Below are 26,013 nucleotides of genomic sequence, written 5' to 3'. Positions count from 1 at the left end.
TTGTGCATTCACAAGATACAGCCTAAATGCTTTTGTAGCTTTAACCAAGGCATATGCTTGCTTCTCCATGATTTCATACTTCAGCTCTGCAGATTGTAGAGATTTATTATAAAAAGCAATAGGGTGTTCATACCCTTCATTATCCTTTTGAAGAAGGACTGCAACCAATATATGATAAGAAGCAAAAGAAAACAAAGAAAAGGGTTTACTGTAATCAGGGGACCTCAACACTTGTGCCTCCTGAATAGCCTTTTTAATTTCACCAAAAGCCTTTGCAACTTCCCCATCCCAATAAAACTTTGCATCTTTCTTAAGAAACTTAACAATAGGTTTGACTACCTCAGCAAAGTTAGCAATGAACCTTCTAACAAAATTTACTTTACCCAAGAAAGATTGGATACCTTTGACACTCTTTGGTTCAGGTACATTGTTTATGGCTTCAATCCTTTCAGGGTCTATTTTAACCCCTTCCTTGGAGACAATATGCCCCAGCAACTTTCCTTCAGTGATAGCAAAATGACACTTTTTTGGAATTAAAGAAACACCAAACTCTAGAGCTTTGTTGAAAACCTTTTCCAGGTGCCCACAATGATCATCTGCCCTTTTGGAGAAACATGTTAAATCATCCTGGTATACAACCATGATAATGTTGATAAATTCCTTGAAAGCTACATCCATTGCTCTCTGAAAAGTAGCTCCAACATTTTTTAAACCAAATGGCATCCTTACATACACATATGTCCCCCAAGGGGTAGTAAAAGCAGTCTTGAACTGTTCAGATTCTTTCACTAATACCTGATTGTATCCTGAGAACCCAGCCATCATGGACAATAAGTTACACCCAGTTACTCTTTGCAGCATAGCCTCCATATTGGGGGAAGAATAGTTGTCTTTTTAAGAAGCAACATTCAAATTCCTAAAATCAACATAGAGCCTTATATCCCCATTCTTCTTTCTAACTGGAACTAAATTAGACACCTAAGATGAATGCCTTATGGGTTTAATGATCCCCCCTTCCCTTAACTTGGTTAACTCTTGTTGCATTTTGGTTTCCAAAAGGGGGTTGATAGGTCTTTGCTTCTGTCAAAAAGGCTTAGCATCTGGATGCAAAGGGACTTCATGTTGAAATAGATCTTGTCTATATGCCTTCAAGTCTTCATAAGACCAAGCAAAAACATGTTTATACTTACTCAATAATTTAATGAGGTTGGCCTTAATGTGGGGAGGCAAGCTCTTCCCAATATACACCAATTTAGGGGATGATTTTGTCCCTAAATTCACTTCCTCTAATTATTCTAATTTGGTGGTTATCTGCTGATGCAAATGACTGTCACTGTGACTGAACATACCTTCCAATTCTACTAATCCTTTGGGGATGTCATTGGTTTCCAACTGGACCATGTCATTCCCAAACATTGTTTCTCTATCTTCCACCACTTCTACTAATGCATTGCAATCAATTTTCTGTCCATCATAGTAATCAATGCAATGTATGAATTTGAGAATATCTTCATCATCTGCAAATACTTGCTAGTTTTATATGTTATTAGGAATAGTAGGCCTAGCTTTTATCTCAACTGTAGATACACCGGTTAGTGTTACATTATCATTTTTTAAAGCAACATTAGCTAAGAAGTCAGCCATTATGTTCTTTGATCTTTCTATCCAGTTAATTGAAAATACACAAAAATGCTCAATCACATCCCAAACTGCATATTTATATCTTTTCAAGCGATCATTTTTGGATGCATACTTAGATCTAACCTGAGAAACAACCAACTCTGAATCCCCTAATACTCTTAACAACTGAATCCCATGCTTCTTTGCAACTTCAAGCCCCAATAACAAGGATTCATATTCAGCAGTGTTATTTATACACTGGAAAGCTAACAGAAAAGAATATTTGAAAGTCATACCCAATGGTGACACAAAAAGAACTCCTGATGTAGACCCTTCCTTAGAAAAATCTCCATCAAAGTACATGTGCCATAAACCTTGTTGCTGAGATTCCAATTCACCATTAATAGGATCAGTATTTTTCAACTGAGGTAAAATTGGTTGTATTCTGAAGTTATCAAAATCCACATCAATCATGCAATTCAGCATATTAGGGTCTATCTCCTCAATTACCCTAGGGGCATGTGGTTCTCTATACAACTTAACCTAACTTCCATTTATTGGGATTGTAGCATATGAAAGATCTAACTAAACATTTCCCCCCACTGTTGCAACCCATTGTCTAGATAATAGCATGCCATAATGAGGTTTTGTATCAGTTACTATGACATCCATCTTATATGTTGCTTCATGAAATGCTGCTATTTTTACCTCCACATCCTTCATCATACTTATTACTGGCACTTCTCTGTTATCCATGGCATAACACTTCCCATAAATAGTACTTACTAATAATCCCAACTCCTTCATGACACCTTATGGCATCACATTTGCAGCAACACTGGAGTCTATCATACAGTTCTCGATTAATCTGTTATTGACTAACAAAGTTACATAGAAAGGATCAACCTGTGAGGGTTCTTGGGTAATAGTTGTTCCCACATATATCTTTGGAGTTTGAAACTCATGATCCTTTTCATCCTTCATGGTATTAGTAGGCAAAATTGCACTATTATCATATATTTTAGAAAATAAAGAGAGAGCAACTTCTCTATGTTCTTTTATTTTCAGTAGTTCTACCAATGGGACTGTAACCTTCATTTGGGTCAGAGCCTGAGTCATATCAAAAGTGGAACTGTCAATTAACTCAGTATTAATTTTGGCCTTATCTGCTTTAGGCTGACTTGCCTTCTTAGCTGTAGCAGTCCCTTGTAAACCACCAGTAGTATTATTATCCACACTCTTGGCTACATCGTTGGATTGGTCACCCTTTGCCTGACCATCTTGAGGTAGGGTGCTACTACTTGTTGTCCCTTTTTGAGATACTTCTTTCATAAACAAGGAGCCAGGTTCACCCCGATCTCCATCCTTTCTACTACTTCTCAAATTGTAGTTATCTTTGGCTTTGGCTATGGCAGCCTTGGTAGAGTTTTTACCTCTTCATCCCTGGGTCTTCTGAGATGAACTTCTTCATCTTTAATGGTTACCACATTTAAAGTGGGATGCCAGTCAAGTGTCAGCTGCCCTTGGTAACATTTATTATAATTTAACACATCACACTCACTAGATTCACTTTGTGAAGACCCATTATCACTTTCAATAACAATGTCAAACATGTTAATATCAGGCTCACCCTCTTTTCTCATGGATTCTTCAAGGGCTTGAGCTATAGCACACTGATGAGGAGAATATGGTCCATCACAGGCTATGCACCAAGGAGTATTTTCCATATTTTGTACATTTCCTCCTTTCAAAGGATCTGGGGTGTCTTGGCTTTGAGTGTTTTTTAACTTATCATTCTGAGGCTTGCCATCCTTCCAAGTAGTGTTGTAAGGCATATCATGTAACCTAGGAGGTCTATCTTGCGGGTTATAATGAGGTTTGTCATTCTTACTTACCTTGGCAGTAAGATCTTTCATAGCAGTCATTAACTTTTCTATTTTGTCCTCTTCTTTGACAACTTTATTAGGCTGCTACTTTGGTTCTTGCCACAACCTACCATCGGTCCTCCTTCCCACTTTTCTAGATGCTTTCCTATTACTTTCCACATTGATGGCAATTCTAAAGGCATCTCTCAAACTATGCGGGTTCTTATCCCTCAGAATGTAGGCCATTTTAGAATCCAAAGCATTATAATAGGTGTTCAGACACATGTTATCATCTAGTCTCATCACTTGGTAAAGCCTATGCAATTCTTTCTGAAATCTAGCATTGAAATCTATAACAATTTCATTATCAAAATTCCTAATGTTATTGAACTCATTAAGCATGAAACTCACATTTGTTTTATCACCATATTGTTCTTGAAAGCAATTCTTAAAATCCTCCCAAGAGCCAATGCTATTCATAGGCATACTTCTATACCAATCCCTTGCATCATCCACCAAGGACTGTACAAATAATTTCATGATGACATCTTCATCTACAATCTCATAATCATTTATTATGTCACCAAAATATTTTAAATGTTCTTCTGTGCTTATAGCATTATTGCCAACAAACTTGTGAAGCTTGTCCCTTAATTCAGTAGGAACATGATTAGGGTACCCTGGGATTCCCTCAAAGAAGAGTTGTCTATATAACTCTAGATTAATGGGTCTTCTCTGGACCTAGTTCCATATTAGGACCATGAGTCAAAGGGATTTGGCTACCTTGATTAGCAATAGGGACTTGATTAGCAGGAACAGTGCTCATAGGCAGGGTTGATTGAATTTTGACTGGAGGGAGTGAAGCATGTTGAGGTAAAGATTTATTTGTGTCATTTGAAGGGAAAATTATGGGAGGGGATTTTAAATAATTTATTTTTAATTTAACCTCTTGATTGGCTACTTCTAATTCAGCCTTTTCCAATTCCCTTTGTAGGTATTCTTTCTCTTTCCTCATCCTATCTCTCTCTCTCATGTGTAGACAACATATGAGAAATTTTTGTTGTAGTCTTAGACCCAGACCCATCTTCCATGCACTTCTGTTTTCCCTTGTCAGGATTATTTCTAGCAGGTTGTGGGTCACTAAGAACCTCCCTATTTGGCTGCACAATAAAATTGTATGTGGGGTTGATCTTGGTGGTCAGATTTTCTTTGATGACTGGACCTTCATCCTCACTCTTAGCTTTCTCTTGGGTGAATAATCCAAGATCAACAATCTTCCTTAAAAGCCTATCTCTCTCAATCAATTTAGCCTTAACTTCCTTTTCCTTATTAGCTTCCTTTTGTGTCCTTAAAGAGATCAACAGATGAACTCTTCTATTAAGAGTCTCAATTTCTTGGGACACTTTATCCTCATCAGGGAACATTTCTTCACAATCTGATACATTAACTTGATCAATATCTATCAAACTAATATTCCCATCTACTGTTCTAGGTACAAAATCCATCTTAGCATTTGAACTATTCCTATCCCTCCCAGATAAACTAGCATGAGAGATCCTTTGATTTAAAACTTGGACATCTTCATTATTACCAAACAAACCAGAATGGAAACCCAAAATGTCTTGCTCAGATTCATGGGAGGAAGAATTTGAATTTGCATATATGGGTCTATCAGATGACTTACTGGTATGAATGCCCTTTTGTACCTAGGCAGCACTAGATGGCTCATGTGCAATTGATCTTTTCTGGCCTCTTCGTGCCTGCTCAGGTAATCCTTCCTCCAACATCTCTTGAGGATTTTTCCTCATGAATGATCTGGTATTCCTTCCTCTCTGCATTACACTTGTTTTCCTTAAAATGAATTATGCTTATTCAAGAGCATTGGTTATATTATTGTAGATAGGAATGTGGAAATCATCAAAGCAAATATGAATTTAAACTAGCTCAATTACAAAACCTACAAACATTCAATAGAGATATGGAAATAAAACATTCAATTCAAACACAATCCATCACAAATGCGGATGTCTCCTCCATGATTCTCCATTTTCCTTCTTTCTCCCTCAAATTGCTTTGTTTTGTGGATCTCACCTTCAAGTGCATAAGCATAGTGTGAAAGCAAGATTGACAAGACGGTAGCGCAAGAATACTAGAAGCGTGATTGATTCGGGGGATTCAAAAATGTGATCAATTGGGATCTTTGATTGAAGAAATTCATCCAATTTATAGACAAATTGGAGAGATGACAAGATTAGCATGAAGATATTTGAAAGGAAATTTCAAATCAAGAATGACAAATATGACAAATTATGACAAATTGACACTTTCTATGCGAGATTGATTGATTGACAAATTATGACAAATTGACAAGGTTGCTATGCAAAATTGATTGATTAACAAATTATGACAAAATATGACAAATTATGACAAATTTGCTATGTCATTCCCATGAAATTAGGAGAAATATTAGAGAAAATAGAAAATTAGATGAATTAGAAATTGGGAAATTAGAAAATTGATGAAAATTAGAAAATTAGGAATTAGGAGAAATTAGTAAATTGGAAAATTAGGTAAATTAATTAATAATTTTTCATTCATGAATTAATTCACAAAGAGAGGAGGAATTAGTTAGCCAATTAAATAAATATTTAATTGTGACAAGATTGAAAAGAGGACAAAACCCTAATTAGGATTGACGATGTCCAAAATGATGACAAATGAACACGCACATTGATGCGACAGGATAAGATCGACCAAAATCATGACTGAAGATTGTTATCGACAAGACCAAATTCGAAAGCGAGACAAATGAAGAATGTAGAAGAAGGAGTCGATGCTCACAAATGATAAAGACCAAGTGCGTAACATAGGAGAAATGTTAATGCGATGCAAAAACCCTAAAATAAGGCAATGCGCCAATGTTAAAGTATGACTCCGCAAGCGTTGACCAGTTTTAGACGTCTACATTTTGCCCCTCTTTGAGACAATGCGATTTTAAGCATTGTTTCAAAGAACAATAATGAAAATTCCCCAGACGCTGACAATGACATATGCATGCCCCCTCGAGGAATTGGCCGGAAACATCTAGAAAAGAGGCCAATTGATCGATAAGAATGATAGAAAATCATAGGAGCAAACAGACTAACAATTAGGGATCAAATACACAAAGGACAAGCAATTGAAGGTACAAAAGACCACGACCATCATAAGATGGAGAGAGTGCACGTCCATCTATGCACTGACAAAGATCTATAAATGAGACAAAGAGAGTGAAAAGAGCTCATTTGCACTAGCCAAAGAGGAGGATTTGTTGCTATGGAAAAGGACACTTGTAGAGAGATGGTGAACATTCCAATGGCAGATCACCTCAGGGAACATGTACGCACCTACAGATGACCGGATGACATGGGAGCAGCGGTATGTATCTCAAAAACCCATATTGTCAATTTCAAGAATTTTGCTTGCTTGCGGGACATTGCGGGGCCCACAGGGAATGAAAGAAATGACTTTTGCGCCTGTGTGGGCGCATCCTATGCTTGTGTGGGATGTCCTGCGTTTGTGTAGGGTACACAGGCACAAGTTGATGCTACACAGGTGCAGTTGTGCACTAAGAACCCCAATTTGATAAAAAACAACATGCAAATGATCTCGAAAAGGGGGATAAGAGTAGGATAGGTCAAAATAGATTAGAAACACCTTGATTTGTGGATGAAACAAGAAAATGCAACCCATAGGAGCAAACCCTAAAACTAATAAAGTGTGCCCTAATTGTGATGCAGAGTTGACAGTATCCACTGATTACATGAGAGAACCGACCTGACTACTTCATGTTACGACATAGACTCAGGAGCACAGATAGAGATACATTAGCAAGACTTGGATTATACTATATCGCATTCATGCCCGAGATTAGGGCAAACATAGGACTGCTTACCACATTGGCAGAGCGATGGCATTCAGAGACTTCCTCTTTCCATCTGGCGACTGGAGAGGCGACGGTGACACTAGAGGATGTATGGCATATCCTCCACATTCTGATTCATGGGGAGATGATAGAGTATGACCCGATGACAGGGAGAGATGCTTTGTGCAGATTATTTGAGTGCGACGCAGATGATCTGGATATCGTAGAGAGGGAGATTGGCTGGGAGACCATGGCGAGTTAGCATGATCACATTACGACATTAGAGAGATAGAATGCTATCTTGAGGATAGAGCATGATCAGTTCAGAGCAGAGATAGCTAGACTTATAGCAGCTTGAGATATAGCAAAAGCCCAGGCACAGCAAGAAGAGCAAAGAGTGACTAAGTATATTGGGTCGATTAGGGATGCCAGTGCACGTGAGATGGCATAGATGTTGGTAGAGACACGAGAGGAGATACACCATTGGAGGACACTATATGAGAGTGCAGTTCCACCAGAGTAGAGAGCAGTGTCATATCAGGCATGATCGAGGACAGAGAGCAGGCCACGTTCTCGGAGGTCAGTGAGCAGCATGGGGGTGAGTGGACCTATGAGACCACCACAGCCAGGACCAGGGATAGGAGGGACATCATCCTTGAGACATGGTAGGGATGAGGAGGATAGAGGGAGCACCCAGTGATAGAGGCACGTACTCCTTATGACAAAGACATATGTAATTTGACATTATGTAGTCAACCTACAGGCCATACTTAGGACAGACAGTCCAATTTTGTACTCCGATATTATTTTGATAGATGATATGATATGCAGCTAGTGGGATGCAATGTGTTATGGCTTATTGTTATTTTCCATGTATGGATGTCTTATGCACTGTTTATGTACTAATGATGGAACATGGATGAATATATTTTGATGTGAAATGGATAAAAATGCTTGATGTGATGCTTGATATAATGCAAATGTACTAACCAATGAATGCAAGATGTAGCTTATGTTTTTGGAGATCGGAGAACTAGACCAAACTGACTATCCGAACTGACAGAAGAAATGTTAGCAAGAAGAAATGAGACAGAGGATAGTTAGAGACAAAGAAAAACTTGCTTTCACTAATGCACTTTGTAGGTGAGAACCTTTATTTAATGTAGCAAAACGGATGCATAACATCATGGCATTGAAGGTCAGAGCTGAAATGCAACCCTTTTTGCAAAAGATAGACACATCGAACACAAGGAATGAGTGAAGCATCCTAGGGTGCATACATCAAGGGTCGAGGTATTTGCGGCGTTCACAAAGCGAACGTACTTATCATAGACACCCAATGATATAGTTGCCCCAATTTGTGACAAACATTCCACAAATAGCAAACACAAAAAAAAAAGGACCATGAACCATCCCGGTCACTCTAAATCACTCAGTGACATCATCGAGCAACATAGGAACATGATCGAAGATAAATCAATAAATGATAAGACTCGCTAATTCTAACAAGTCAAACAAACATCTTGATCTTCATTGTCAAAAGTTGAAAGTGTTGATAGGACAATCATGATGTCTGGTTTCAGGGAATGCGGTACCCCGTCTAAGACAGGACACAGTCTGGTTTCGAGTATACCACACCCTGTATAAGACTCATGATAATGGTGACAAGGTCAAATGATATTGATGTTGATGTTCGATTAAGAAGACAATTGTGATCAGTTTGAATGTCTGGTTTGATTGAAAAAGTTCATCTGTTAATGCATGATTTCATTAAAGCGCACTGTGTGATTGCAAGTTGTTGGATGTATGCTTAGTGATCTGTCTATGCACAAAGGGATCATTTATTGCAAAATGCTTGTTTTTGGATTTTAATGTTTTTGAAAAATTTTCATTCATTTTTTTTTTTCAGGACTTTATTTGACTTTTTAGGGATTTATTTCAAGACATTTTTCAATTTTTATGATTTTTTCAGGACATTTTTTTTTAATTTTTTATGATTTTTTTCATGACATTATTTGATTTTTTTATGATTTTTTCAAGACATTTTTTTAATTTTTTGGATTTTTTTCAAGACATTATTTGATTTTTTAATGATTTTTTCAGGACATTTTTCAATTTTTTGGATTTTTTTCAGGACATTATTTGATTTGAAAGTTCCAGTAATTGATCATGACAAGGGGCACGCACCCAATGCACATCTGAAAGACATATATAGAGACTAGGGATGAAACATATGCACAAGGACTGGAAACTGGAGTACGCAAGACAATGATGTTGACCAATCATAGGCCTGGAACAAAACATTGGGTCAGGACAAGGATAGGTGTGATAAACATGCAGAGAGAAAGCATAGCTAGAGGTCGTGATAGATGATGGAGCAATGATCTTTTCACACATGGTACTTGTTTGCTAGGTTTTCACCATGGTACTTGCCCAAAGCGCCTGTTTGCCAGGTTTTCACTAGAGGGCGAATCATTTTTCTTTACTTTTTGTTCTTTTTCTTTTTTTTTTCTTTTTTCACTTTTTTTGTATTTTTTGAGATTTTTTATTTTTTTTGTATTTTTTTTAGGATCATATTTGAAGAACTGCTAATAGAAAATCATGCCCAGTACTTGCGAAGGTGCATACTATTGACTAGATCTAACAAAGGTTCACCTTCTAGGGTGGCAAGTTGATATGCCCCCGAGCCATAGGCTGCAGTAACTATGAAAGGTCCAACCCAATTAGGTTCAAACTTGCCTTTGATGATGTCAGTAGATTGTGCATTCTTGAGGTTTGCCTTTAAAACCAGATCTCCCACTTCAAAGTGTCGCCCTTTGACCTTCTTATTATAAGAGCGATGGAGACGGTTTTGATATGCTTGCAAATGTGTCAGGGCTGTCTGACGTTTCTCATCTAACATCTCAAGCTGATGCAACCGAGAGACTCTATGCATCTCATCATCAATCAGATGTTGCAAGGAAACACGCAAAGAAGGAATCTCCACTTCCAAGGGTAAAATGGCTTCCGCACCATACACCAAGGAATAAGGTGTTGCACCAGTAGGTGTGTGGATAGAAGTACGATAAGCCCATAGTGCTGGATTCAACTGTACATGCCAATCTCAACCAGCGTCATTGACAACCTTTTTCAGGATCTTGATAATGGTTTTATTTGATGCTTTGGCTTGACCATTACCCTATGGATAGTATGGACTAGAGAAATGATGTTGGATGTGAAATTTTTCATAGAGTTCCTTGACATCTTTATTCTTGAATGGACGGCCATTATCTGTGACTATGGCAAGGGGAACCCCATATCTGCATATGATATAATTCAATAGGAATTTTGAAATTTGCACACCAGTGATATAGGTCATGGGGATAACCTCGATCCATTTTGTAAAATACTCTGTGGCTGTAATGATAAACTTGTGTCCATTTGCAGATGTCGGGTGAATCTTGCCAATAAGATCCAATCCCCATTGAGAAAAGGACCACAGAGATATGACAGAATGAAGCTCTTGGGCTGGCGCATGAATATAATTTCCATGGATTTGGCATTTGTAGCACTTCTTGACAAAATCATGAACATCCTTTTCTAGAGTGGGCCAATAATACCCAGCACGAATCAGCTTTTTGGCTAAGCTCAAACCATTGAAATGGCCCCCACATATACCATCGTGAACCTCACGTAAAGCCATTTGTGCTTCATCAGAATCCAAACACCTGAGGAGGGTATGGTCAAAGGAATGATGGTAAAGGGTGTCGGCAATGATGACATATTTGGTTGTCTGTCGGATGAAGGCTTGGTGTTGGTTAGCAGAAAGGTTAGGTGGTAAGGTTTGGGATTTCAAATATTGATAGACATCATTGTACCATGGGGAGTTAGGACCAACAAGAACACACATCACATCTGCTATAGGAATTTCAAAAGAAGGGACAGGCAACTGTTCAACCAAAAATTCACATTTGTCCATATTTGGGGCATATTTAACATGGAAGCAATCATAGACATCGCATCTGCCAACTTGTTTTGAATTCTTGGAACTTGACTGAAATGGATAGCCATGAATTTTGTCTTGAAGAAATATACCATATGCTTGTAGGGAATAAGCTTTTCATCTTTTGTTTTGTAGTCATCATTCACTTGATGGATGACTAACTAAGAATCTCCATAGACTTGTAAATGTGTGATGTTCCAGTGGACTGCTACTCGAAGTCCTGTGACTAGAGCTTCATATTCTGCAATATTATTGGTACAATGGAAAGTTATTCTGTAGGATTTGGGAATAGCATCACCTTGAGGGGTGACAAACAATATACCTGCTCCGGACCCGAACTTGGTATGGGATCCATCAAAATATAAGTTCCATTCATTAGAAGATGTGAGAGCAAAGACTGATTCATCTGGAAAATCTATCAACATGGGATGATCATCATAAATAGGAGCCTCTGCAAGTTGATCCGCTATGATTTGTCCTTTTATTGCCTTTCGCTCCATGTACTCAATATCAAACTCATTGAGGATCATAACCCACTTTGCTAGGCGACCCGTCAAAGCTGCCCTACTAAGCAAGTATTTCAAGGGATCAATTTTTGCAACTAGCAATGTCTGATGACTTAACATATAGTGTCGAAGCTTCTGTGTTGCAAAGACCACTGCTAAACATGCCCGTTCAATAGTTGAATAATTCAGCTCATAGCCCACTAGTGTCTAACTGATATAATAAATAGCCCGCTCTTTGCCTTTCTCATCCTGTTGGGCCAAGAGAACTCCTAGTGCCGTTTTAGTTGCAAAAATATACAATATAAATGGCTTTCCTTCTATAGGAGGCATTAGAATAGGTGGTGACAGCAAATAGTCCTTAAGAGTTTGAAATGCTGATTGACATTGCTCAGTCCATTTAAAAGTGACTCCTTTATGCAATAAATGCTGGAATGGATGACATTTGTCTGCCAATTGAGCTATAAACCGGTGGATTGACTGTAGCTTTCCTTGCAGACTTCTTAGTTGACGGAGATTGGAAGGAGGAGGCATATCCATTATTGCTTTAACCTTGGCAAGGTCGACTTCGATGCCTCTATGAGAAACAATGTACCCTAGTAATTTGCCGGCTATGACACCAAAGACACACTTCTTTGGATTGAGTCTAAGCTTGTAAGTTTCCATTCGGTCAAAGATTGGGCCAAGGATGGTTAGATGACTATCTCTTGTGATAGATTTGCATAATAAGTCATCAACATAGTCCTCCATCAAAGTATGCATGAAATCATGGAAAATTGTTGTCATAGCTCTTTGATATGTTGCTCCAGCATTTTTAAGACCAAAGGGCATCACATTCTAGTAGCAAGTACCCCAAGCACATGTGAATGCAGTCTTATGTTGATCTTCAGGAGCAATGCGAATTTGGTTATAGCCGGAGAAACCATCCATCAATGAGAGCATCTCATATCCAATAGTCATGTCAACTATGATGTCTATATTTGGTAGTGGAAAATCATCTTTAGGGCATGCTTTATTGAGATCCCTAAAATCCGTACAGATTCTGATGCCCCCACTTACTTTGCTAACTGGTACCAAATTTGAAATCCAGTCTGCATAATCAATGGGTCTGATAAAGCCCACGTCTAGTAATTTTTTTAGTTCTACCTTGACCAAGAGAGCCACCCGGGGATGCATCTTTCTGAGTTTCTATTTGACAGGCTTGGCATCTGCTTTTAATGGCAAGTGATGAAGGACTAATTCTGGATCAAGACCAGGCATATCTGCATAGGACCACGCAAAACTGATCTTCTTCTCAAGAAAGAAATTGACAAAATCTATCTTTTCCTGTTTTGATAGAGAAGCAGCAAAATGAATGACCTTAGGGTTGTCAAGTGTACCCAAATTTATTTCTTCAGTCATTTCCACAAGCAATGTTGATTTATCCTGACTTGATGAGGGTACATCCAATCTTCCACCTTTGGACACCTCAGAGAGGTTTTCACCCACAGGTACATCTTTTATTTTTACTTTTTTATGATCAGAGAGTGCCTTACGATTTTCACTCAAAGACTTGTCTTTTTTATTTTGTACTTTTTCTTTTCTTTTTTCATTTTTATGACTAGAAGATGGAGTTGACTCCCCAAAATATGCTGTGGAATCCAGATCAATAGCAAATCCTGCCTTATGATCACCTTGTGGTATGCCTTCTCGTAGTCCAAGGAATTCTGCAATTGCTTCATCATTTTGAAAACAATCCAATGTGAGTGGTTCTTGTTGGTCATGTTGGATAAGTTGTGGATAGACAAGGGGCATGTCATCATCAGTTTTAAGGAGGGAGAGGGTCGAGATGGTAAAGATGTAAATGTCTGTGGTATCACTATCCAAACTGCTCGCATCTGATTCAGAGCTTGGATCCCAGAATGACTCTATCCAAGCATTAGGACATGTTTTAGGAGGGGTAGTTATTTCATGTTTGTCTTCCATGGGCAAATCATCAGGGTCAAGGAAAACATTGTCAAGGGCATAGGAGCTAGAAAAAGAACTCCACTCCCATTCATTGGAATCAGTTTTGGGTTGGGTATCCTCAGGTGTTGTTTCATCATCAGAGTCACGCCCCTTTCTACATGTGGTCATTTTGGTAGATGAGGGTCCAATTCGCAATGGTACGAAACCTAGCCCTAAAGTTGGAGGTCACCTCTTGGGTATAATAGGTTCTAGCCTTCCTTTCTTGTCAGAGCCTAGGCCACTGCAGCCGTCATATCCTTTCTTCTGCAGCATAGTAAATCCTTTGCCATATCGCTCCACTAGCAACCTGACAGGCGGGGTCTTAGTTGGATCCTTATAAAGCCAATCTATGACATCATCATCCAAAGTTTCTTTATCAAGTTCACCCCATCTTGTAAATGTAGTGGGGGGCTAATATTGAATGACTATCTTAGGTTCCTTTTGCAACAAATGTGGTTTGCCATGTGATTTTGGAGATATTGGTAAATTCCCAATGAGGAATGTTTGAGCCATTGAATACTCTCCGCATCCTTGGTCCTATATCTTCAATTTACCTTTGATAGCTTCTAACAGTTCATTAGGATCCACATAACTATGTGAGTGGGCCTCTCTATTGACTGGGACTTGCTGTTGCAGGGAATCCTTTAGAGTAGCACAAAATTGAAATGGATTAGGATCTCCTAGAATTGTTATCTCAGTTCCATTGTAAGGATATTTTAAACATTGATGATAAGTGGATGAAAGTGCTTTCATTGCATGGATCCACGAATGGCCAAGAATCATATTGTAAGGGAGATCGAGGTCTAGGACCTGCAAGAAAGTGTTTTCTGTCACTAGACCAACTCTGATAGGCAATGTAATTATCCCTTTAGATGGGCACTCAGCATCATCATATGCTTTGATTGTTATTCTTCTAGAAGAATCAATATCATTTTTTGTATAACCAAGACCAATGACCACTCTCAAGGTATAGATGTTAAGACCAGCTCTACCATCTATCAAGACTCATCGGATTTTGCAATTATGGACAAAGACTTCAAGATGCAAAGGATCATTATGAGGGAGCTTATCGGGTGAAATATCGTTATCAGAAAACGCAACGTGTTGGGAAATAGCTAGATGTCCTATTCAGGCTTGAAACTGGTCAACATCAATGTCTGTCGGGACAGTGGATTCAATTAAAGCTTTATCTAGGACTGCATGATGCATAGGGGACATTTTCAACAATTCAAGAATTGATATTTGTGCAGGTGTCTTCCCTAGATGATCTAGGAGATTATATTGACTTGTAGAAGTTGATTTGGGAGGAACTGCAGGAGCTCCTTTCAGGACTATTTTGGATCGATGAGTGGTGACTGCACAAGAAGGATCTTGTCCCTTTATTCTTAGGGTGGAAACATACTCATTTGACGCTCGAAAACAATTGATGACATTGTTATAACCAGTATTGGCATAATTTGTTGTTTGGGTAGAGTTTGAAGAAGATGCTTTACCCTTGTCATGATCGAGCAAAGGAGTTTTGAAAATTGTATGATCAGTGTTAGAGGTCGCGTTGGGTGGATCTACCTCAATTACTCCTTTCTCTAACAAGTCTTGAATCATATGTTTCAATTGAAAACATGATGCAGTTTTATGTCCTTTTGACCGATGGTATTCACAATATGCATTATCATTCCACCAATGTGGCTTTACCAATGGTTCTTCCTTGATATCTGGTAACTTGATAAATTTTGCTTGTATTAATTGTTTCATTACTGACTCAATAGGCTCTCCCAATGGCGTAAATTGTCAAGGAGGTCCATCCCTTGATCAGAAAGGTTTTCATTGCTGATTTTGTTGCTGACCTTGTTGTTGATTATATTGTTGAGTATATTGTTAAGTAACATTGCTTGCTGGTGTTTGATTTTGTTCCATAGTTGACATATTAGGAGCACTCAATTTCTTGATTGTGAACGGGGGTTGATTTGCATTCACCACTCTTGTGTCAACAACTCCATCATTAGTGACATTCTTATTTTTGTACCAAAATCTATTTCTGTCCCCTGAATTGTTTGTGTTGTCACTGTCTTTGTTGAGCTTAATGATTCCCTTAGCTACAAGAGCAGTTTCAATGTTCATCCCTTTCTTAATGAGTTTATCAATGGTACTAGGACTTTTCAATTTAAGTTCATACATCATTTCTGGTACCAAATTTTGAATAAATAAGTCTAGTTGTTGTTCTTCAGGTATATCTAGGGAAGAACGACTATACAAGCTTCGCCATTATTGCAAGAAAGTCACTAATGGTTCACCTTGCTTTTGCTTGGTGTTGAATAAATCTAACATGGTCACGTCACTATCAATGTTGAATGCGAAGTGAGATATAAACTTTTGAGCCAATTCCGACCAAGTCTTTATATTCCCTGGCAGATGCAAATACCAATCCATGGCTTGTCTGGTGAGACTTCGTGTGAACAAGCGCATTAAATATGTTTCCTCATAACTCACTTCAGTACACACCATAAAAAATGCTCGAATGTGATCTTTTGGATTGCCATTCCCTTTATATTTCTCAAAATTAGGTGCCTCAAAATGCTTAGGGAAGGGAGGCATGTACAAGCTCTTGTCAAATGGATTAGGACATAAATCTTGATTTGTATACAACTTCTTTGCTCCTTTGGTTTCCAATGCATTGAATTGTCATTGCAACTTCTCAATTTGTTGTGCAAATGAGTTAGGTAGTGAAGATTTTGGAAGTTCATCATTTACTCTTGGGTGTATGCTTTGTTGATACATCCTGTTTTCCATCAGTTGTTGATGTTCTGAAATTGCCGTCTTTGGTGTCTCTGATATATAATGTTCTTGGTACACCTCTTGTTGCTGTGGTTGTGCCATGCCTTGATATTGACCTTGTTGCTATGCTTCTTGTGGTGGAACCATCATTTGTAACCTAGGTTGATATTGCAATTGAGGGTGTTGTTGATATTGCACAGACGTCAATTGCGGTTGTGAAGTATGATAACTTGTTTGTCTTGGCACATATTGAGGCACATGTTGTTGTTGATGCTGACGAATCGGAATTTGCTGACTTTGTGCCAATTGTTGTTGTCTCAGTGTAAATCCCATCACTTGCAAAAAACTTTGTTTGGGAGGTTTTTGTTGTTTCTCCTTAAGATGGGGTATGGCACTTGCATTGACTTGCTATGTTGTTTTTCCAATCCATTGTGGTGGTTACAAGTTTGCAATAACTTGTAATGGTGCAGAGGGCATTGCAACTTCTTGTCGAATGCGGTATTGTTGTTGTTGTACATTGTTTGTTTGCACATTCAATTGTACCTTTTGTGTATTACTCAATTGTTGCAACATTTGCTATTGATGCAAACCACTATCTGTAGCTCTTTGTGTCGCCATTATCAAAGGATCTGTCACAATAGTTTGCATAACAGGTACTTGAGTGTTTGGCAAATATATTGAACTTAATGGGACATAGGAACTTTGTTGCATTGTGGAATTATTTTGGACATTGGTGAGATCAGGCATTCCAGTCATAAAGCTTTCTTGCATCTTAGATTTTGATCCAATTTTATGCATGCGAGGAACCACTTCTTGTTGAGGGATAGCTGTCAATATTTGTGTGGTCCTCATTTGATCTTGTGTTACAGGTGTTGTGTTAAATAATGGATTATTTATTGTTTCAAATGGTGACTTTTGAGGAATAGTCACTGTCAATGCCTTTGAAGCACGTTTACTCATCAAGGTAGGTTGAGTTTCTTGTTGCACATTTTCTGCATTTGGATGCAGAGAGAAACTTAACAGCTCACCGCCTTGTTGTTTTTGCACATTGATTTGCTCACTTGAGGAGCTCACATTACTCATCATGTCAAGATATTTTTGTGGGAACATCTTAAAGACCTTGTTCAAGAATTTATCCATCTTTTTTGTCATCTTAGGATCTTTAAGGAACATATCAACATCATCGGAACCATCAGAATCTGATGAAGAATATGGTAAAACATTTGGATTTATTTCTTGTTGAATGCCTTGATCTGAACCAAATCCTTGTGAAAGAGTTTGTTCCTCATATAATGTTTGAATTTCATGTTGCAGGTTCGGTTGATTCCAATCAAAAGGTGCATTTCCCCTTGGTGTTGGTGGAACACTCCCATGTCCTGGTTTCATGGGTACAAACATTGGTTCATATAATGGAGGTGGTCCAAGTTGAACCATTCCATATGGTGGTAATGATGTGCTTGATGAACCTTCAATTTTTACTATTTGACTAGTTTGAAACTGTGAGTTTGATATGTTGTCAATGGGCTGATATGTTGGTTTGCCCATCTTCTTAGATTTTGACCTTGTTTCAATAGGCATGTCACTATGCAGATGCAATATTTTTGGAATTTTTCAAGGATAATATATGATATGCAACTAAATAGATGAGAATGCAATCTATGGTAAGAATGCAACCTATGTTTTTGTTGTTTTTTCAAGATTTTGACAAAGCTTTTGGAATGCAAATCTAAAAAGAGACCCTTAGGAAATCAAAATGATGTCTAGACCTCAAAGGACAAAAGGACCAAATGACAATAGGACAAACTAACAATGTCTCCCCTAATATGCTTGGATACTAAGCTAGGTTTGACCAAATGACAATGATGACAAAAAGACAAAAGTTTGATAAGGTCTAGACTTCCTAACAATAACTTAGGGTTTATCAAAGATTTGGATTACTTAAGTATGACAAAACCTAGTTTTGAGACTATATGCAAAGGGACAATTACTATGCAAATGACCCTAATATGATATGATAATGACCTAACCTTAATGAAGAGACCTAGGGTATGCAAATGTGAACTAATTTTATGAGGACAAGGATGCAAATGCAAATGTATGACAATGTCAACCTAAGACAAAACCTAAGGTTGGATTATGAAATGGTACTACTCTAATGCAAGAGGACACATGCAAATGGATGACCCTTATTGATATGCAAAGGAGTATGACCTAGGTGAAACCTAACCTTGGTAATTGACAATGAATTTGCAAAATGCAAACCTAGGATGAACCTAAATCTAAGTGAAATGAATGTTGAGACAAGATTTTGAAAAATGTTTGACAACCATGTTTGAAGGTGTTTTGAACTTTGTTGAATGAAATACTCTTGTGTTTAACCTTGTTTTGAATCAATTTGTCTTGTTTTTGAAATGAGGCACAACTCAACTTTTGACAAGCAAAGAAGACAAGATATTTTAACTTAGACTCAAGACAATCATGCTCATTCACACATTTATTATGCTAGGTAAGGACAGTAGGTACTTGAGAGGTAGACTCGTTATGAGATTCAAGGAGAATACATAGATGCTTGACCCCACGGGCTCCCCTCCATGGCACTCACTTCTTAGGGCAGCCAAGCATCAGTCCCCATGGAAATCTCCCCATGGAGAACTTAGTATCTCTTCCAAGTATCCGAACTCCTCCTTCTCAAGCAACTAGAAGGATTTTTGGCCTCTAAATACAAGGTGTTTAATAAGGATTTCTATTAAGTGTTACTTCTTGGTGTCACGCAAGCATGATTGAGACATAAGTCCACCAAGATACCAAACAAATGTAGTCGTGCAAGCATGATTTAGACCATGAGGCCCTACTTAGATGCTGATATGAGAAAGAGTCCAAGGGTCATCACTTCCCAAGTAACTACAATTCCCACGTAACAGTTCCTTCAAAGCTTTCGCCCATCAGGTATTTATTTATAGTGAGTTAGAATGCCAAGGTACTCTAGCTGTGCTCACTTTGGGTCATTCCCTTCTCACGATTGTCACTTTCTTGCAAAAGAAAGCAAATGGTCGGGAAGGCAAGCCCTCTAAAGGTAACAAACAATCCAAAACATGAGAATGGTATCGAAGATCTGGATTTCTGATCACCCTAAGAAGGATGAGAGCATACTCTCCTACTCCAATGTCAAACTCGACAAATAAAGTAAACACATGTTCATTCCATCCTACTTAGCAAACATACTAGGTGCCTAATTATGAATCACAAACACAAATTTTGGTTGGAATACAAGGCAACCTGCAAAATCACTAAGTTAGAAGTTTGATTTGTTTGGTCTTTGACTAGCGAACCTGCATAAGATTTGTTAGTAGTTTCATTTTTGTCTTCGCCATGCATAATGCCAAGGTGCTGCATAGAGAATTAGTACCAAAGAAAACCAAAATACCAGAACAGAATGCAAAACAAAGTAATTTGCAAGTAAAAACACTGATTTTCACCTCTGTTTCTGGCCTTACACAAGCGCAGAATGTCTTGACACAGGCGCATAATGCATTGACACAGGTGCAGAATGCATTGACACAGGCGCAGATCCCTTTGACACAGGCACAAAATGTATTGACACAGGCACAGATCCCTTGACACAGGCGCAGATCCCTCCTACGCAGGCGTAGAAGTGCCCAGAAAGCCCTGAATTACAATATTTCTTGGGTTTTTCACCTTCAAATCAGCTCAAAAGGCACTCAAAACATGATTAAATGGTTAGTTTCACGTCGGGTTCACCAATTAATGTAGATAGGAATGTGGAAATCATCAAAGCAAATAGGAATTTAAACTAGCTCAATCACAAAACCAGATTGCAATGATAACAAAACCTACAAACATTCAATAGAGATATGGAAATAAAACATTCAATTCAAACACAATCCATCACAAATGTGGATGTCTCCTCCATGATTATCCATTGTCCTTCTTTCTCCCTCAAATTGCTTTGTTTTTTGGATCTCACCTTCAAGTGCATAAGCATAGTGTGAAAGCAAGATTGACAAGACGGTAGCGCAAGAATACTAGAAGCGTGATTGATTCAGGGGATTTGAAAATGTGATCAATTGGGATCTTTGATTGAAGAAATTCATCCAATTTATAGACAAATTGGAGAGATGACAAGATTAGCATGAAGAGATTTGAAAGGAAATTTCAAATCAAGAATGACAAATATGACAAATTATGACAAATTGACACTTTCTATGCGAGATTGATTGATTGACAAATTATGACAAATTGACAAGGTTGCTATGCAAAATTGATTGATTGACAAATTATGACAAATTTTCTATGTCATTCCCATGAAATTAGGAGAAATATTAGAGAAAATAGAAAATTAGATGAATTAGAAACTAGGAAATTAGAAAATTAGAAAATTGATGAAAATTAGAAAATTAGGAATTAGGAGAAATTAGTAAATTGGAAAATTAGGTAAATTAATTAATAATTTTTCATTCATTAATTAATTCACAAAGAGAGGAGGAATTAGTTAGCCAATTAAATAAATATTTAATTGTGACAAGAAGACTTAGGATAAATAAATAAATTATTTAACCTAGAGAGAAAATGACCAACAAGGTTAAATCATAAAAACCCTAGAAGATGAATTAGAAATGCAAGGACGACAATTAGGTCTTGATGTAGGATCGATTTGATCATGATTCTGACTTGATAAAAGACCAATGTTGATAAATGATTTGATTGATAAATGCGCCAATTGATGAGGAACAATGACTAATTGATCCAAATTGACATGATTGAGAAGGACGACAATCAATGACAAGATTGAAAATGACAATGATCGATGACAAATCGATCACAAAATGACGAGATTGAAAATGACAACGATTGATGATAAATTGATCACCAGATGACAAGATTGAAAATGACAACGATTGATGATAAATCAATCACAAGATGAAAAGTTTGAAAAGAGGACAAAACCCTAATTAGGATTGACGATGTCCAAAATGATGATAAATGAACACGCACATTGATGCGACGGGATAAGATCGACCAAAATCATGACTGAAGATTGTTATTGACAAGACCAAATTCGAAAGCAAGACAAATGAAGAATGTAGAAGAAGGACTCGATGCTCGCAAATGATAAAGACCAAGTGTGTAACATAGGAGAAATGTTAATGCGATGCAAAAACCCTAAAATAAGGCAATGCGCCAATGTTAAAGTATGACTCCGCAAGCATTGACCAGTTTTAGATGTCTACAATTATGTCAGAGTCGTTACCCAAGAATTATGGGAAAATAAGAAAACAAGCTTGACAAATCATTTGCAGAATATAGAATCAAAAATATTTTCAGTAATAGAATGACCTACTATAGGGAACAAACAGACACCAATTCAAACTAACTTTCAGGCAATACAAACATTAGATCTGCAATACAGATTTTATACTATGACTCTCCCCAGCATAGTCACCACTTTTGTTGTTCTCAAATTTTGATTCCCCTCTATCCTCTATGTAAGAAAATTTGATAACTCTGTTTGCATGTGAAGAGGACACCAAGAAAATAGAATTCCAAAATAACATATAACAAGGTTTCAACAAAACCTTCTACACTTTGAACTTATCCAAAGCTCGGGTGGGTATACCTGTTTGTGAATACTTTCACACTTTTAAATTGAGATCCATAGTAAACCAATGCTAAAAACCTATGGACTTTATCACCTTCAATAAAACTGAAACATTGAAGAGAACTTATGCTCATTTTCAGTATTGATCCCAAGAAAATAGAAAGAATTCCACAACTTATATCAGTGCCTTATCTAGGCTACAGATTCACCTAAATCAAATAAGAGTTCCAAATTTGAACATCCTCATACATTTCATCACTTCGGCTTTCATTAACCCTATATATGACTGACATATATATATATATATATATATATATAAGTTCTTTCCCTTTACACTAAAACCGTTTATCAAATTCAAAGCAGCAAACAAATTGATTTATTGATAGAAATATTTCATGCATATTTAATTCCTCTCCTGAAGAGAAAAGCTAGAAACATATCTATAAGATTGCCTTACAATCCATGTTCAATAGAATAACCCAAAATTATTCAAATGAAACTAGCAAACTAATGAATGCACACCAGAAGACAACAAAGATTTAGGCCTGAAAAGCTTTGATTTGTATATTGATATTCATTTTTGAAAAAATCTTACATAACTCAAGGTAATTTCTGAAAGAACCAAAAAACCCTAGATAAATTTTAGCAGAGTATCTTTACAATATTCTTGTGATCCCCTATCCTTCAGTCTTGGTATCCATTTATAATAAAATGGATGCAAAACAAGATTCAGACTTTCCTAAGAATAGTTTGTTACAACTGCAATTTTCTTCAATAAGAAGTTACGAGTCATTTTCACTCCTAGCGGCTTTTAAGTTTGTTATTCCGCTGCAACATCTTCTTGAACCTCTGCTTCTTGCACCGTGTATTTACTTGTCCACTCTTGGAAAACATCATTGGTAGGCCAGGAGAAGCTAACAATTTTCTCTTTCAACTTAGCTAACCTTTTGCAAGAGTTTCTCATTTTCTTAACCTCTGATTCCAAAAAACCATAATGTGACTTTATCTTCTCTATTTCTTCAATTGTCTGGATAAACAAAGATGTATCATCTGTATTGATGACCTCATTTACCCTTTGGGAAAAATTAGCTCCTAGCTCTTCAAGCCACACCTGTTTGTCCTTCAACTAATTTGGACTGACAAAACCCCCAAGAAACAGTTCAAACTTATGTTCAGTATATTCCTTCCTGTATAGGTTGGCCTTCCTCTCTATACCACCTCTTCCTTCTGCTAGTCTAGTCATGCCTTTGACTAACTCACAAGTGGATTTGATATTGGCATCAGACCCTACCTCATCATAGGATGTACACATAAGCTCCAAATCCACCTCTCTAGGCATCCACTTATTCAAAATTGGCTCCAAAGTAGCCTTGTCTCCATTCAGCTCAATCAAAATATCCAAAATTCTTTTCATGTTAATATGCACAATGGAGGCTCCTACTGTGTTAGCAAAACTCAAAATTGTGGCCCTGACCTTCTCCTCATATTTGCTTGCAAACAGGGCTTGAGCTTTCTTTAGCTTTTCCAATTCATCTTGAATGGTCTCAGCTGGTTGAAAACCAGAGGTCATAGGAGAAGGGGGAAATTCAATGATGGCACAAGTGGGTTGAGGTCTTTTTGGAGAGGAGGCAATCATTAGAGTAGAGGACTCACCTTGATGGTACAACCCTACCAATTGACTCTTTAATTTGGCAATGATGGTATCCCTGTTGGCTATCTCCCCTTTGGCCTCATAATAATCCTTTAAAATTATCTCTAGTTTTACGTAGAGATTAGCCTTCTCCTTAGCTTCTTTCTCAGCTACTGCCACACTGAATTTTGCAGTTTCTAGAGCTATGCTGGCAGCTTCTACCACCCCTATGTCCTGCACTCTCTTGACAATCATACCTCCAAGGTAGTTGGATTTTGAGGTGTCCTTTCTTCTTTTTCTCTCATCCCTCTTTAAGGACCACATGACCAAAGAAACATTGTCCTTGCTGAATGTCACTCCTTCCATGGGCTTAGTTTCTTTCCTGACCACTTCAATCACTAAGGCATTTGCTATGTCCCATTCAAGAAGAATTATCACACCAGCCTTTGATACCATTTCTCTCCCCTTTTCAGGAGTAATGGTCTTGAACTCTACCATCATTTCTTGCTTCACCTCTTCCTCCACTGCATTTGCATCTTTGTGGGGTTGCTCACTCTTTTTCTTGTCACATCTTGCTTTAAATTGTTCAATGTTTTGTTTCCAAACAAATTGCATAAAGGACCATGTTATGAAAAAATTATTATCAGCCAGGAACTCCTCATTGGATTTTTTGATAGCAGGGTCTAGCTCCTTTCCTTTGAACTCATCTACAATCAAGTTCATCTCAGCACTCGGTGGCTCTTCAGCCATCCCTTCTTGTGTTTCCTGATATCTGTAGGTAATCTCCCTAAGACTCCCTAACTGCAACAATTGTTTGGCTACTGCCTATTCGTCTCCCACATTGATTGGGGATTGAGATGGAGAGTATAGAGGTTCACTTGTTTGCACCTCTTTTCACACCCTTTGCCTTTTAGGGGAGTCTTGGATGTCAATGAGATCTTATATTGCTCTCTTCCCTTTTGAAGTAGAGGGGTGACCAGTTACCGGTACTAGCACACTGTACCTTGGCTTCTTGTGCATCACATAATCACCCGAAGGGATGGCCTTAGTAAAGGTAGGCTTGGCTAGAACTAGCTTAGCCTTTTCAAGATCATTTCTTATTATAGCTTCCCTCTTCTCCTTCAGGGTTTGCATTAGGTCATCAAAATAAAGAATTAAGAATTTAATTTTCTCCTCAAAGGGGGTAAAACTAGACAAAGGATCATAACCACTATCAAATTGGTAGATAAAATCAAAAGCCTTCTTGTATGCTATCCATATTTCTTTTCTCAACTCCTGCTCATCTAAATTAAATTCATTTCTAATCAAATCCTCCAGAAAATGGAACTAGTGAGCTCTGCCTTTATATACTGCTCTCTTTCTGAACATGCTATTGATGAAATCTTTCAGGTCAGCAAACCTTGATACTGCAGTGGACAACCTATAGGGCTGAAAGAAATTATCAGAGTGTTTCCAACCACCCTTGGTGATTACAAATTGATGAGCCATAATGATAGTTGGGAAAATGGTCTCTTTTCCCCTGTTTATTAACTCTGCCTCTTGCACACCCCCGATTTGCCTCAAGACCTCTACAATTCCTATCTTCAAATGGACTTGATAGGGGAGAAAGTATGGGGTGCCTCTGAAACCATAAACTCTAAACACAGTAGAGATAGGGTACAAATATATGTCACCCCCATTGTGAACAATCTTGATACGTTCAACAAATTCTTTAGGCCTAAGGAATTTTAGGAGAGCCTTAGGGATCCTAGGGTTCTATGGGCACAAGAGGACCCTAAGCCTAGATGCAAAACATCTATCAAATTTCAAGTAACAAGCATCCTCTCTGTCCCAAGAAAAAATTATGCTCCACAATTGCACAAGCATCTCTTCACCATCCTTCTCCTTAACTAGATCCATTTCCTTGGCAAAATAATTAGCACCTTTGAATAAAAACATGTGCTTAAGAAGAGGGTACCACCCAAAAGGTCTGTCTACCTTACCATTTTTATCCCTATCAGCCCTGCATGAATTGCATCAGTGAGATAAGGTGCAAAACCAAAAGTTACTACCAGAGTGGGGTTCAAAATTTGTGCTATCATTAGCATATAGTGAGTTGGCATGGTTGTTTTAGCATCTTCCCCAAAAATCTGAC

This window comes from Cryptomeria japonica, chromosome 2 (genome assembly GCF_030272615.1).
Source record: "Cryptomeria japonica chromosome 2, Sugi_1.0, whole genome shotgun sequence".
Classification (NCBI taxonomy): Eukaryota; Viridiplantae; Streptophyta; class Pinopsida; order Cupressales; family Cupressaceae; genus Cryptomeria; species Cryptomeria japonica.
This window is presented reverse-complemented; position numbering follows the sequence as displayed.